Here is a 16,635-nt window from a genome sequence, read left to right on the forward strand (position 1 = left end):
TAAATTAAATTACGTACCTCCATGTGGGCGTTACAATACATAGTTGTCAAAACTTTCTGAAGAATAAAAATTATCATCATCTCAATTCATATGCGGAGAAAGAGAAAAAGGTAAAAGAAGTTAATGAGTATGAAGTTAGCAAGAATAATACCCTCATTGGTGGTGGTCACTACTTTTTGGCAATCTCAATTCTAGTAAAGAGAACCCATGTTTGAGTACTTGTCAAACAAACCCTAAAGCTCTTCACTTTGTTAAGTAAACTCATCATTAGTTTCCCAAAAATAAGAAGAAAGTTCATATAAAAGGCAAAGCATTGTGATTTCGTGATTTAAATTTTGATACTATTTATAAGACGTTTATTTAATATTGTTAAGAGAAAAGTTAAAGGTGTAGTTACTTTTAATGTTGACTCAATGTCTCTCAACACGTTAAATTGATAAGATGCATTATTTATGGATCATCTTAAAATTAACTAAAAAAATTATAAAAATTATAAATCCCAGTATCTTGATCCCAAAAAGTAATAGGCATATTATTTCAATTGAATATTATGAAGCATATTTTTTGAATTACCAATAGTAGTTTAAATAGTGGATTTTTTAAAAGATAATAACAATGATTGCATCTTTTTTTAAAGACAATAAAAATTGTTCGGCATATTACAAATGGTTTACTAAAGTTACATGGTTTGGCATCAAACATCAGTTGATATTTGTTAAACAAATAAAATTAGTTATATTCAATAACAACCTTTTTTCATGATATATGTATGTAAGATAAAAAAAAATATCAACAAAAAAGATAGAACAATTACAATTAAAACAACATATCAATATTTGTTTTCCTTTCTTATCACTAAATTGAATTCGTTTTTATGGCACAAATCCTCGCATGTTCATCCTGAAATTGTCGAATGATACCAATCCTCGCAAGTCATCATCACTTGATTTTCCTGAAACAGATGAAAATGAATATGAAAAAGATGGAGATAATAATTAAAGGACAATTCCACTGAAAAAAGAAAAATTCCAAATAAACAAAGAAATACAATTAAATTTTACGCAACAACATTACAAAACTATCATCAACAACAACAACAACAACAACAACAACAACAACAACAACAAAAGCACAACTACAATTAAATATCCAACATCACTTTATATTTGTAAAACATTATAAAAACAATATTGTATACTTGACAGTAGAGAAAATATCTCAAACTTTGATTCTGCCAAAACACCTGAACTCCCATCTTCTTCTGGCAAGAACAATGAGCTAACTTGATCTTCATTGTTCTTGATAATTTGCGTCTCTCCAAGTTCTGGGTTCTGACAAATTAAGCAAGTTGCAAATTAGAAATTGAGCACTGACAAAAGAAATATTTGTTTTTCTTTCTCATCTCTACATTATGGTACCAATCCTCACATAAATAAATATATATAGATTTAAAAGTGAATGTAAAAATTTTGCAATTAATTGATAAAGATTTAATTACACCTTTCATATGCCCAACTTTCTAATATCAATATTTTCTCATTTAACCCTTTATATTGATTCCGCATAAACAACAACACATAACACATACAATGTATCAAAAATAAAACTTATCAAACCCTTCATATTCACATGAATATCTCTAGCCCTTCACATTAATATCAAACACATATAATGTATAAATCACTCTACATTCATATAAATTTATTTATATATAAATGAAAATATTTAATGTGAATGTGAGATATCAATGATTAAAGTTATTAATATGTGTCATTAATAAGCCACATGTAACAAAGAATCCAACTCATCACATCATCACCAATAACATATAGCCAAATGTAAAGAATCCACATCATCACCAATCAAATGCAACCACGTGTCGGACAATCTTCCTACATCTCAAAATAAAGGAATTCTACCTCTTCAAAAGGGCTATCATATACCCTATATCTCAAGACTTATATATAGATAGTTAGGGTGATAATCTTGTTAATATGATAACGAAACATTATTCATATAACTTCTAAAAAGTAAAAAAAAAATATCCCTTGAATTTTTAATACATCACATTCAATTATGTGAAATATCAATTTTGGTATATTTAAAAGTTCTAAGAACAAATAAAAAAAAGAAATATTTTTAATATCATTGTAAATTATAAATAAAAAAGGTAAAAAAAATATTCCAAAAGCCAAACTGAAAAGCACCTGAAGGTGGATTTACATTTTTAACCTTCAGGGTGCTAAGTGAAATCATGAAGGTTGTTTATGAAATTTGTCAAAACATTTCTCTTTAATTAGTTAAATGCATTTGCATTTTGCAATAAACTTACTATAGAAAAACGACCTTAAAAAACACTCTTCATACATGGCTTTGAGATCCCTATTTCGTTCAGCTTCAATCTCTCAAAACCCATCTCCAAAAGTTAATGTTTTATTTTTGTTAGCTCACTTACAAAACCTCACGTCTTCAAGCTCCAAAAATGAAGTTTTATATTCTTTGGAAAAACCCCTGGAACGATCCTCACTTGCTAAATTCCTCAAAGAAAATTGTCGATCATGTAGCTTTATTCTGAATGAAGCATTGTACTTTTTTTATTACATGATTAATACGAAACCCATTTCTCCAATTTCATCATTCACTACTTTGTTTAGTGCACTAGCTAAGAAGAAGCATTATTATGAAGTGATTTCGCTTTATAAGCTATTGAATTCAACTGGGTTGTCTCCGGATTTTATATCTTTGAATATTTTGATGAATTGCTTCTGTAATGTTGAAAGGGTTTCTAATGGCTATGCGGTTTTTGGTGCGATTTTGAAGTTGGGTTTTAGCCCAAATACCATGACATTTACTTGTTTGATTAAAGGTCTGTGTGTAGAGAGAAAGATTATGGAATCAATGAAATTGTTTAAGAAAATGATTGTTGTTGGTTGTAGGCCTAATGTGATCACTTGCAACACTTTGGTTGGTGGATTGTGTAAAACAGAGAAAATAAGTGTTGCCATTAAGTTTCATGAAGAGATGGTTAATGGGAATAAAGAATTTGGTGTTATTTTTAGGCCATATGTTGTTACTTATAATACTATAATTGATGGTCTTTGTAAGGCTAGATTGGTTGAGAAGGCTAGACAACTATTTTTGGAACATATGATTCAAAGGGGTGTGGTTCCTAACATTGATACTTACCCCATTTTAATAGACGGGTATTGCTTGGCAGATAGAATTGGTGATGCAAGGGAGCTGTTTGATTTTATAACTAGAAACGGGTATATACCTAATGTTGTTTGCTACAATACTTTAATCAATTGGTATTGCAAGAATAAAGAAGTCAATGAAGCTCTTAGTCTTTATCGAGAGTTGATTTCAAAAGGAATTAGGCCTAATGTGATTACATATAACACCTTGTTAACTGGCTTTTTTCTTATAGCTAAGGTGAAAGATGCACGGAATTTAGTTGGTGAGATGTGACTTAACGATGCTTTTCCTAATTCCTGGACATATAATGTTTTCATTGATGGACTTTGCAAGAATGGACGTGTTTTGGAAGCGGTGGAAATGTTCAATACTCTAGTAAATAATAAGTTTGCAGTTAGCATTGAAGGTTTGAGTTCCCTCATTGATGGATTATGTAAAACAGGGATATTCAAAACTACTTGGGACCTATTTGAAAAATTTTCTTCTTCAAGGAAACCTAGTGCCAAACATTGTAACATATAGCATTTTGATCAATGGGCTGTGTAAAAATGGACAACTAGAAATGGCAAATGAGTTGTTGTCATATTTGGAGGAAAAAGGTTGTGCTCCAAATGTAGTCACATTTACTACTCTTATGTTTGATTTCCTCAAGAATATTGAGATACCAAAAGTTGTTGAACTCCTTCATAAGGTGGCGGAGAAAAATGTGAAGCCGACTGAATGTACAATGTCCTTAGGCATGCAGCTACTAATGAAGGCTAAAAATTATCGTGAATGTTTGAACGAGCTTCCTCAATTTCTGGTCCAAAAGCAAAATTAAAGTTTATGTGATAAAACTTTAGTGAGTATTAGACTTTTTTCGGAGCAAAGTCCTACAAAAGTTCATCCAGCTACCCAAATGCTTTATTTTGGTTACGGTACGAAGAAGGTTCAACAAACACTTTCATATGTTCAGTAAACCCAACCCTTCAATACACTTGAGAGAAACACAGAGCAAATGAAGCAGAAGAATGGAACCAGAAGATCAAATCCTAGCACCAAAAACCAGAGAAGAAGAAGACATAGACATGACTATGGCGGATACTAACGAAAATGCAGAAGCAACAGAGCCCAACTCTCTAGACTAGAGAGAGTCAAGTGATTCGGACTCATACTCAGACTCAGAAGGTGAAGCACAACAAAAATTATCGAGTCCCAGCTCGCCAATGAGCCCTCTAACTATGAAGTCCATGTTAAAGTATGTTTTTATATCAATTTGAATATGAATTTCAATACCTAGTTCTTGGAATTTTGTTTTTAGTAATAACATTGTTTTGCTTTTTTATTTTTTTTGGTTGGCGGTTTTAGTACATAAGGGTTTTGAGGAAGATGGGTGAGATTGAGAAGCTGAGACAAGCAAGAGAAGCTATGAATGAGATTTTTTCCATTGACTCCTGTTATGTGGCAAGAGTGGGCTCGAGATGAAGCTTCTATTTCAACTGGGTATGTTTTAGTTTTTGCATTTTGTGTTCTTGTTATTGGTTTCTTGATCAAATTTTGATCGCTTAGGGTTTATGGTTAACGAGAGTATAAAGAGAAAAATCAAATGGATTCGTTTGAAAGGAGGAAGTGATTATCTTTTGGGGTTTAAATGGTGAAAACGATGTTGAATTCAAGTTTATGTGACTTCTATCTACTGAGCCTTAGCTCAAATGTCGGCTTAATTGAGTAAAAGAAATGAAGTTTTGATCTTTCTTCCTTTTTTTTTTTTTGTATGTTGCAACTAGGAAGCAGTGATGGTTGACTTGGGAGGTTGCTTTTTGATAATTTGCGGTTGTCTAATATTTTGTTTGTTTATAGATATTGAGCTCCCTTTTATCATTGCTTTTATGGACAGCCTGCTTGCCATCTTGCAAAACTCATTTCTCTTAGTATATAAGTATATTAGTTTCTCCAAAACATGAAGCTCAATGTTGAAAATCAGTAAGTGTACCTCCTGATGATAGTTACCACCAAAGCAAAAAAATAAAAGGGCGGTTAGCTAAATTTTTAAGATTTTGATATTTTCTTGTTCTGCATGACTGATACTAAAGCTTTGGGTATACTTTAAGATTTTATCGCTCTGTCTAGCTAAATGTAGTTTCTTGCTAAATCTTTACTTCAACTTTGCAGACCTGAGGCATTTCTGGGGATTGAGAAGATTTATGAAAGAGGATTTTTTGATTATCTGGTAGGTTTTTGTTATCATTATGGATTTTGAATTACTTTATGCGTTGATTTATGGATTAAAACATAGTGATCTTAAGAATTCTCATTTGTGGTATTTTTAGTTATTTTCCTAAAAATAACTTTCTGATTAAAAAATTCAGCTTGCCAGATCTATGACTTTTGACTGGCTGAATTATTCCAATAAGTAATTACTGATGACAAAATGGCTTATTAGTTTCATTTGTATGGTAGAGATGATTGTAGGCTTCACTATTCAGAATGGATATCAATATTCTTACATTTGTGATGGTATTTAAAGACACATGGTTCCTTTTTGATGCATCATCAATTTTTTCTATCAAATTAGGCGATAGGATAAACTTTTTCAAACTTCTTGGGAATGGAAATCTATTTTTTTAAGTGGTAGTACATTTTGGAAGTTTTAATTGCATGTTGTCATCTTTTTCCCTACTTTTTGTGGGAAATCAAGTTCTTCCTACTTTCAGTCAGAATTTGCACATATGTGGAATCAGGGGATAAAAATATTAATTCCGTTCTTTGGAGTTCCTTTAACTAAGTATTTCTTTAAAATTGAACGATTATAACTTGTTCTGGTGCAGTTTGTCTCACTTTGGTGTGACTGCTTGAGATTTGTGCAAGAATATGATCCATCTGTACGTGAATTTTCACTTGATGGTATTGCAAAGGGAAGAAATCTCTTTGAGCGTGCTATAACTACTTCTGGTTTGCATGTTGCTGAAGGCAGTAAAATATGGGAAGCATACAGGGAATTTGAGCAAGCCATTCTCCATACGATAGATGAGACCAAATTAAGGTGATAATTTATAATATATATATATTAGAAACTTATTAGAATATGTGCCTAAAGGGGATGCATTCTTTTAATCAATTTACTTGATTAGTTAATAACGCTTATGTGTGTCTTCCTTTATATTTCCTAGAACCATGGCTCAAGTTGCATGCCCTGTTTATTTTATAAACCTTTTTTCTTCTTTTTGTCATTATGTATAGTTCATAAATTTTGTTCTTTCATTTCCCTATGAAGTGCTATGTACCCAGAAAAAGTATCTGTTTTCAAAATTTACATTTGGAAAATTACTGCTCTCTTGCAGGAAAAAGAAAAACAGCTTCAGCACATCCGAAGTATATTTCACCGTCAGTTGTCTGTTCCCCTTGCTAACGTAAAGTCAAGCCTGCTCACCTGCAAGTCTTGGGAGGTGCAATTGGGGACTGCTCTAGATGTTGAATCAGGTGATTTAGATAGGATTCCTTCTATTGTTGCCTCTGCTTATCAAAAGGCATTGGAGATGTATAATGCTCGAGGTGATTTTGAAGAACAGATTGCAAGGTAGGATATATCTAACTCCGAAAAATTTCAACAATTCACAGTATATAACATTTACTATCAAATATTGTTTTAGACAGCTAAATGATAATGATGGGCTCTTACATGATAACTTAAGCATTTAGGTTAAATGGTAACTTAATATGATATTAATGTAGAGGTCATGATTTGAGTCTCCCCTCTATTACATCCTGCTATACTTGGGTTGGTCTTCCTATCTGAATTTGGGACTAGTTTATGTAACATGTGAAGATGTCTGTAACAAAGCTAAATACCATTGTTGTGCCCTTGCCTTTTCAAGCTTAAGCTTTTAGGTCAAGTTGTTTATCAACAAAGTTGCTGTTGAAATTTCATTATAATTTCAATTTCGTATGGTCTTTCTTGCTTCTAATATAAGTACTCAGTTTATCTAAACTTTCGATCTTCTTTTCTTCTTCTTCTTCTTTTCCTGGGGGTGGGGGGTTGCATAAGAACTTGCAATGTGGCAATAGGTTACTTTTTTTTTTCCCCTCTTTTAAAGTGTTAATACTATTATTTTAATTTGAAATTTTTGCAGATCTACTTGAAGTTTGATCAGTCTTTTGGAGATCCAGCTTGTGTTCAACTTCTCTATGAACATGCTATTACCGAGTTTCCTTTATCAAGTGATATATGGCTTGATTATACTCGCCATTTGGACAAAACCTTTTCTCTTTTCAATTCTTTTTGTTTCAGGTATTTGTAATTTTAGCAATTAATCATCTATTTTTCCCTTTAGGTAGGAAATATTGTGCGGGATGTTCATTCCAGGGCTAGGAAAAATTGTCCTTGGGTTGGTGATCTTTGGGTTCGATCTTTGCTCGCTTTGGAATGTTGCCATGCACCTGAGAAAGAGATATCTACTATAAGTTTCAGTTGTTACCCTTCACCTATTGCGAATTATGAGAGATTGTTATAAGTAGCTTAAGAGCAATGAAGTTTCACAAACTTTAGTGTTGGAATTTCATTCTGCTCCTTTTACAAATATAGAGGTTTACTTTTGTTGTTTAAAAATATTTTTATATCATATCATGTAACGCCCCACTTGAGGTATGTAGCTAAGTTATAGTGTATTGCTTGAAGGTTTATTGTTTTGCTGTTATTTGGGTTGATATATTGTTAATATTGGTTGGTTGGCCCTTAGTTGAATTTTTGTTAAAGTTATTTTGAGAAAAATGTGAAGAAAATCCCTTAAATTTTTATTAGGGGTAAAATGGTCTTTTCATTCAAAATTAGTTGAAATTGTGAGGAGTGAAAAGAGATAGAATTTCATAGAGAATGCATTAAAAATGAGGGCATTATGGTAATTGAGTAAGGGACATAGATGGAATTTTTAAGAAAGAGCAAGGGCAAAACGGGAAAGTGTGGTTATAAATTAAAGTGTTAAGGGTTTGAAACCCTTATTTTCGTTCATTCCACCCCCCACACTCCTTCTCCTTTTTTCTCTCAAATTTTCATTCACTTCTCCTAGGAATTTGAGGGCTTTTGAGTAGATTTTCATAAGGTTTTGATTCAAGGCATCAAAAGGTAAGAATTCATGCTCTCTATCTATGTTTTATTTGTGTAAAAGTTGAGTTCTTATGAAGTTTATGCTTAGGGTTAAGAGAAGATTGGAATCCAACAAGAGTAGAGAGCTTAGGAGAGACTACTCAAGCACAAGGTACGTAAATTCCACTCAAAATCCAACTCAAGCTAAAATTTAAGAATTCAAGTGAGTAGAGATTTCTTTTAAATATGCATATGTTATGTTATTGAGAATTGAGTTGAGATGAATATTTGCTTTGTGGTTGTTGAATACACTTTAATTATGAGAAGTGTTTGATGTGTGAAGAGAGATTGAAATTGAGTTGAAGTTGGAGGAGTTTGTATGAATATTTTTGGGAGTGTTTTCCTTGGCAGGAATTATGACTATATGAGGGAGTTTTCCTCCCATTTTGGATGGTTAAGAAGAGAAGAAAATTTATAGTAAAGTAGAGTTCTCGTATGCACATTAGTTGCTTGATGAAATGCCTAAGTGAAAACATGCTACCAAACTGCCCTGTCACAGCCGTGACTTTCTGTGTGATTTTTGGGCATCTTACAGATTGAACTGGGTCGAGACCAAAACTTAAAAGTTGTAGCTCTGTCTCTAAACTTTAAAACAAGACCAAAATCGTAGCAATCCGATGTGTATAACTCAAGTTATGCCTTCTTGAGTGTGACCTGCACAGAATGACTGTTTTGATGCAATATTGCATTTGTGCATTTCATAAGTGCATTAAGTAAGAAACTTTAAGCATAAACCATCCTTATGCATTAATTGTGCATTGAGAATTAGTTTGAGAAAGAGTAGAGAACTTTGTGAATGGGCTACTCTAAAAGTAAAGAGAATGAGAAAAATCTAAGAATGGGTTGGTGCTTTGTGAACTCAACCCGAAAGTTATGAAGAATGGGTTGGTGCTTTGTAAACTCCACCCGAAAGTTATGAAGAATGGGTTGGTACTTTGTGAACTCCACCTGGAAGTTATGAAGAATGGGTTGGTGCTTTGTGAACTCCACCCGAAAGTTATGAAGAATGGGTTGGTGCTTTGTGATCTCCACCCGAAAGTCACGAAGAGTGGGTTGGTGCTTTGTGAACTCCACTTGGAAGTTATGAAGAATGGGTTGATGCTTTGTGATCTCCACCCGAAAGTCACGAAGAGTGGGTTGGTGCTTCGTGAACTCCACTCGACCGTGCCTCCGGTAAGATGAGGCCGTGACATTCAAGTGAGAAAGAATGAGCAAACATGAGAAAGAATAAAGAGAGAGCATGAGTAGAAGTCACGAAGAGTGGGTGGGTGCTTTGTGATCTCCACTCAGCCGTGCCTCCAATAAGATGAGGCCGTGACATACAACAAAAAGTTAATAGAAAAGAGCTATGTGGAGGAGAAACAGAAAGTTAATAAAAGTGAGCTGTGTGAAAAAGAGAAACAGAAAGAGAAAATAAATGAGATGAGAAAAGTTTAAGGAAAGAATTAAGAAAAAGAGTTACGGGGACAGACGAGAAGAGGATTTACTTACTGAGCATTATTTTGTGCTCACCCCATTGTTTCTCTTTGTGTTTGCAGGATCTAGGTAAGGACGCAGTCGGATGGGCGTCGGCAAGCGAGGAGCAATAGCTACACTGTCCACTATTTTTGATAACTTATACAAATGATACCTTATTTTGTATAAAGAATGATTATATGTATTAAAAAAAAATTTTGGGCCTATCTACGTTTGCTAATATAAATGTATTTTACTTTATGTATTTTTATGAGTATACTAGTATGAAGCAGCTATTACAATTCAGGTCTTTGAGAAGTCCCTTATATGGACTTTTTCGACCATTGAGGAGGTAAAGATATTCTTTTCTCTCATTTGCAGGCTTGACTTACTGCTCTTTGTAACTTTTTATTGTTTCATCTACATTTTATGCATTAAAGATCTTTGTTAATTGGGCCCTCTTTGTTTCAATACCTAAACTTATTCCTCACTCGAGTGGATGGTTTGAGACGAAGAATCCTTTTGCCTGGAGCAGAAGAGGATGAACTAAATTTTCCATTGATAAGGGAAATCTTTCAGGTTCGCATATGTATAATGTTCATTTTTCCTTGTTAAAATTGTTTTTACTTGATGTCAAGAACTTGAAGCTTCTCAAGACATTTGTAGATGCTTTATTCATGGTGAATTTTGGATGAAGAAAATGTGGACCTTGTAGCTAGTCTACTCTTTCAGGGTCCAGGCATAGATCTCTTACGAACGTGTATCAAATGCTTCTAACCTTAGACTTCGAAGAAAAGTCTATTAATTTACTTCATTTAGTGTGCTGTTATAGTACCATTATAACCACTTTATGTAGAAATTACAGTACATAAGTCTCGGTTCTCCAAGATGCTTTTGCTAATTGCTAGATTGTTACCTTTGTTACTTTTTTTGTCATGGAATAGTGTCCTCCACTAAAAAATTTCTCATTCAGCATGGGAGTTGCATGCACGGAAGATATCTTTATGGATCTGTGAATTTATAAAAGTTGCATGTCATATTCAACCGATACATCGTTGTTGTATAATGGTTGTCTTCAATATTTGTGTTTATAAACAATTAGGCTAATGTCTCTTTAGTGTACCATCGAAATTGTAGGCTCTGTATGATTGGATGTATTATATATACTTGAATACTTAAATTTGCAGTTTCTTCCTTTCAGTGCGCATCAGATTAGTGATCTCAGCAGATGAAGAATATAGATGGTTTGCTGCATTTGTATGCTTATTCGGCTCGTTTGGAGCTAAATTTGGCTGCAGCTTTGGGTGTTTGGGAGAGCCTGGTAAAGATCTGGTTTGGCCCATTCATCATTTTCTTTGTCTTATCCTGTATAGTTCAATATGATTGATTTATGATTCATCTTTGTATTTTTTTTTCCGTATAACTTGCTTTTTGTCTGTGCAGTGGGTCAATGTTGGAAGCTTGGCAAGGTTATATAGCTATGGAAATTCAAAAGCTAGGTCAGTCTACTGGAGATGCTACAGTATAAGATTTAGTGGGACAGCTTCAGAGGCATAATTCTTTTACATTACTTGCTTTCAATTATACTAGATTGATTTATGGATAGAATTTGAATTTGAATGTTTCTAAACTGGTTTTTTCCTAATTTTTTTTTTTTTGAAAATTGTTGCTTTTAGTAGTATACGATGCAACTTTATTTAATCAATTGATATTTGTCATCTGCAATTCAAACATTTCTTTCTTTATTCTCTTTTTGCAGCTGATGGAAGTTGAAACCAGACAAATGGCTTAAGTCAAGGTTGTTAAAATGTTGTTTATCAAGTAGGGCAATTTATGGAGATCTTTTGAACTCTTAATATAGAATCATGCTCTGCAGCTGAGAATATTTTTAGAGAGTAGCCTTGCAATAGGTCAACCGGTTACTCAGGCACCAAAACCACAATGGTTTAATATGTCATTTTTTATAATTTTTCCAAATCATACATAAATGATATATGATAGTATCTCTAGGGGTCATGCTAGTTGAAAATCCATGATGTTTATTTTTTTAAATTTAAACTTTGGAGCTACTAATACTCTGATTAAATTATGGCATATATGAAGCAATCACATTTAAACCATAGGGAGTGGAGTAGTTTTTGAAACACAATAGGCTGATATAAGAGTAGAGTAGGACACCTTAGCTTTCCTTATTTACGAAAATTGTACCTATTGTTATTCAGAAATAAAAGTTTATTTTCTTTTAAGTGTGAAACTTGTCAACTTGCAAAATACACCAAGTTTATCTATCTAGCTCATAAATATAAGAGTTCTAGGCTTTTTTAATAATTCATAGTGATATTTGGGGGCCATCTAGAGTTACAAATATTGTAGGGTCTAAGTGGTTCATTATGTTTATTGATGATCGCACTAGAGTATGTTGGGTATACTTGATGAAAAACAAGTTTGAAGTAGGTTAATTGTTCAAAAATTTTCATTCAATGGTTGAAACTCAGTTTCGAGAAAAAATCCAGGTTTTACGGACTGATAATGGTAAGGAATATTTTCACTTTATCCTAGGAAACTACCTGTTACATCACAAGATTGTACATTAAAGCTCTTGTGTTAATATCCCCTCAACAAAATGGGGTAGCTGAAAGAAAGAATAGACACCTATTAGAGGTAGCTAGAGTCTTAATGTTTACCATGAATGTACCTAAGTATTTTTGGAGTCATGCGATTTTAACAACTGCATATTTGATAAATAGATTACCTACTAGAATTCTTGATTTTCATACACCTCTTGAGGCTTTGCTAAAGATCTTTCCTAGTTGTAGGATCCTAAATACTTTACTCTTAAAGGTGTTTGGATGTACTGCTTCTGTACATGTTATGTCTCCTAATAGAGGAAAACTAGATTCTAGGCCATTAAATGTATCTTGCTTGGATATTCTCCCACATAGAAAGACTATTAGTACTATTGTCCTATAAAGAGAAAATTATATGACTATTAGTGCTATTGTCCTATAAAGAGAAAATTATATGTCTCTAGTGATGTTACATTTTTTGAGTCACATCCATTCTTCCACTTCCCTTCAGGGGAGAATTTGAGAGTTTGTGAAGGTCATTCATGGGAAGTAGTGTTACCCTTACAACCACACTTGAGTTACTCTCAGTAGTCTCCCAGTCTAGGTCAAAGTTCAAAGTCACCTAGTTTCCTATAGGTCAGCCTAGTCCTATAAGAATGAGTCAGTCTCCTAGTCAGCCTAATTCAGGTTAGGTTCCTATAGGTTAGCCTAGTCCCATAAGGATGAGTTAGTCTCATAGTTAGCCTACCAATTTAGGTCCTACTCTAACTATATAGCCCACTCTTGGCAAACCAAACTCTCAAGAAAGATTGCAACCAAGGGGATGTCGGGAGATATTAAATAAGCCGAGTTTTCAATGTTATTCTCGAAGAACTGACTATCAAAGTGGAAGGAAATCTAATGATCTGCATGAGCAATCATGCTAACCAGAAGAAACCAGTGATTCACAGTCACAAGTAAGGAAGAACTATCTTCTGATGAGTCTAAATCAGGGCATGATGATTTACATTTACCTGTTGCACTAAGGAAGGGTGTTAGATCCTGTATGTTGCATCCTATTGCTAAGTATATGGCATATGATAAGTTGGCAGATGATTTTTTGGTATTCACCACTAATCTCTCAGCTGTGAAGGTTCCAGCACTGATACATGAGGCATTAGGGGATGAAAAGTGGAGGAAGACTATGATAAAGGAGATGGAGGCTCTTGAGAAAAAACAAGACTTGGGAGCTGGTGAGTTTACCTAGAGGGAAAACAACTGTGAACTGCAAGTGGGTGTTTACTATTAAGTATAAGGTAGATAGAACAGTTGAAAGGTATAAGGCAAGGCTGGTGACAAGGGGATTTATACAAACGTATGGAGTAGACTATGAGGTGACCTTTGCTCCGGTGGCTAAGTTGAATACTATCAAGGTGCTCATCTCTTGCAACAAATTTAGACTAGCCTCTACAACAACTAGATATGAAAAAACGCGTTTTTAAATGGTGAACTTGCAACAGAGGTATACATGGAAATGCCACCAGGGTTTCAAGGGAGTGGAAAGGACGGAAAAGTGTGCAAATTGAAGAAATCATTATATGGAATAAAACAGTCTCCACGGGCCTGGTTTGAAAAATTCACAAAGGCTGTTAAGAGGTATGGTTTACTTGGGGGCAGAGTTATCATACATGATTCCTTAAAACCTCTGTAGGTAGGATTACTATTCTAATTGCTTATGTAGACGATATTATAATTACTGGAGACAGTTTTGAAGAAATGGAGGCTGTTAAAAAGGTTATTGCTTGGGATTTTGAATTGAAAGACTTGGGGCAGTTGAGGTATTTTCTTGTGTAAGGAAACGATCATCTATGGCAGTGGAAAACAAAAATAATTTACATTCGAGATTGTTCCTTAGAACCAAGATTAGGGCACAAAAATTACAGTTTATACATTATAATCGAATCTGCAGAAAACCAGTTTAAAGTTAAGAAACCATACCCACGTTTGGAGGCTCCTTCAACTTGTCTCGGAATGGTTTTCGCTACGACCCAAGTGTAGGATCGAACCAATGTAGTCCACACGAAGACAACCTCAAGGAATTAAGAGGGATCTGCTAGATCCTCTTTAGCCTTTAAGAACCAAGAAGAAAAATCAAAATGTATTTGATTTTAGCAAAAAGCAAAACTGGTGTGAGAAGAGAAAAGGGGCTGGAAAAATTTCTATCAATGATTGAATGAGTTAATTTAAAATATTTCACAAAGTGTGCACTTATATAGTGCACACTATACCCTATTCCTTCATGGAATGGGCTTGGGCTCCAACCCAAACACCCCTTTAAGATATTTTTAATTTTAATTTATCATTATCTCAATTCAATTCAATTAATATATATATTAACATTTAACAATAATGATAATTTATATAAATATATGCGAACACATATTTGAACGTAATCTCACTTATTTAATTTTAATAACAAATTAAATAAAGGCTACGACCTTAATAAATTTAATTGCATTGCGAAATTACCAAAATACCCTTTTGCCTAAAAAGACGAAAATGCCCTTCTTTTAAACTCGTTCTTAAATTATCTTTTATGTGTGTGACCCGTAGGCTCCTTATCATACCGACAGTGTGTAGTATCACGATTAACACCAATTAATCGTCTCACTACACACAGACCAAGATTGGTCCCTAGCAAGGCATCATGGCCACCTGATAGATTTAGATTCAGTGAAACAACTACCTATCAATGATATGGTTACCATACAATCTAATCCTTTCATCAAACGTTATCTCGACGAGACTGAGACGTTAAAATAGTGTCAACCTTGGTTACTCTCGATATTATGTATTCAGTTACTAGACCAATGACCTGAATTATAAACTAGATAGAGCAACAACTCAATCCCACTGTGGCCATAGTTTTAGTGTCATTGCCATTTACTGAATTGCGCCGTGAGATAAATCCTCCCATACTTGGGTGTGATGAATCCTTTGTCAATCTACCATAGTCTTGATACACTCCTTGATGCAGCCAATCACTACCGTATTGACAGCTCTGAATAGAACTATGTTAGACTAGAGTCAAACTACACCAATCAGTGCACAAGGCGCTCTAGTGATCTCAAGTCTAAGGATCACATGCACCACCATTCGTTAGAGGATTTGTTCCATAGACACTAGGGTTACCATCCATATGGAATCCTCTGGTGGGTCAGTCTAGTGAACTTGCCTACAACAAGCACTCATGTGTTGCACCAGGTTGTCACCAAATAACCTTGACAAGTGAGATTAGTCACTGCCTTTCGATAGGGTCATTCAACACTATGATAGCCTTACTGTATTGTTTGTGCCCTTACTTTAGAACAATACTAGGGCTACAGACGTTTCTAGAATGGCCACCATATGTGCTCATAGGGTTCTCACTATCAAGATTTGAAACACTTGATACCCTCGTCATGATTCTACCATTCTAAGGACATATATCAATACATACAATGATGATTTACATGATATAGAATAAAATGCCTTTTATTGATCAATGAACATTATTACAAAGAGTCAATTCTACAATAATTGATTGGCACTAGGGCATCTACTCTAACATCTAGGTATGGAGATTGCTAGGAGTAAAAAGGGAATTTCAGTTTCACAAAGAAAATATGTGCTGGATTTACTGAAGGAGATAGGTATGCTAGGTTGCAAGCCAGTTGAGACTTCCATTGAACCAAATTTGAAATTTGAGGAAATTAGTTGTGATGCTCTGGTTGATAAAGGTAGATATCAAAGGCTAGTTGGGAAGTTGATATACCTATCTCATACCAGACCTGACATAACCTTTCCAGTGAGCGTAGTGAGTCAGCATATGCATAACCCACAAGAGAAACATTTTGGGGTTGTGAGTAGGATTCTAAGGTACCTTAAAATGACCCTTGGGAAGGGGCTATTTTTTGGTAAAAAGAATGAAAGGAAAGTAGAAGCATTCACGGATGCGGACTGGGCTGGTTCTGTGGATGATAGAAGATTGACCTTAGGTTATTGCACTCTTGTTTGGGGAAATTTAGTAACCTGGAGAAGTAAGAAGTAGAACATGGTAGCTAGAAGTAGTGCTGAGGCTGAGTTTCATGATATGGCTCATGGGATTTGTGAACTAATATGGCTAAGAAGAATCTCGGGAGAGCTTGAAATCAAAAGTGCGGACCCTATGAGGTTGTACTGTGACAACAAGGTTGCGATTGGAATAGCACACAATCCAGTGCATCATGATAGGACCAAGCATGTTGAAATAGATAGACATTTCATCAAAGAGAAGATAGA

The 16,635-nt window shown here is 34.3% G+C and overlaps 1 pseudogene; it reads left to right on the forward strand.

Moving 5' to 3' along the window:
* Window positions 1–16,635, forward strand: part of LOC116129000 — a 43,483-nt pseudogene that overhangs the window by 22,308 nt on the left and 4,540 nt on the right.

Source organism: Pistacia vera, unplaced genomic scaffold, assembly GCF_008641045.1.
Source record: "Pistacia vera cultivar Batoury unplaced genomic scaffold, PisVer_v2 Contig206, whole genome shotgun sequence".
Classification (NCBI taxonomy): Eukaryota; Viridiplantae; Streptophyta; class Magnoliopsida; order Sapindales; family Anacardiaceae; genus Pistacia; species Pistacia vera.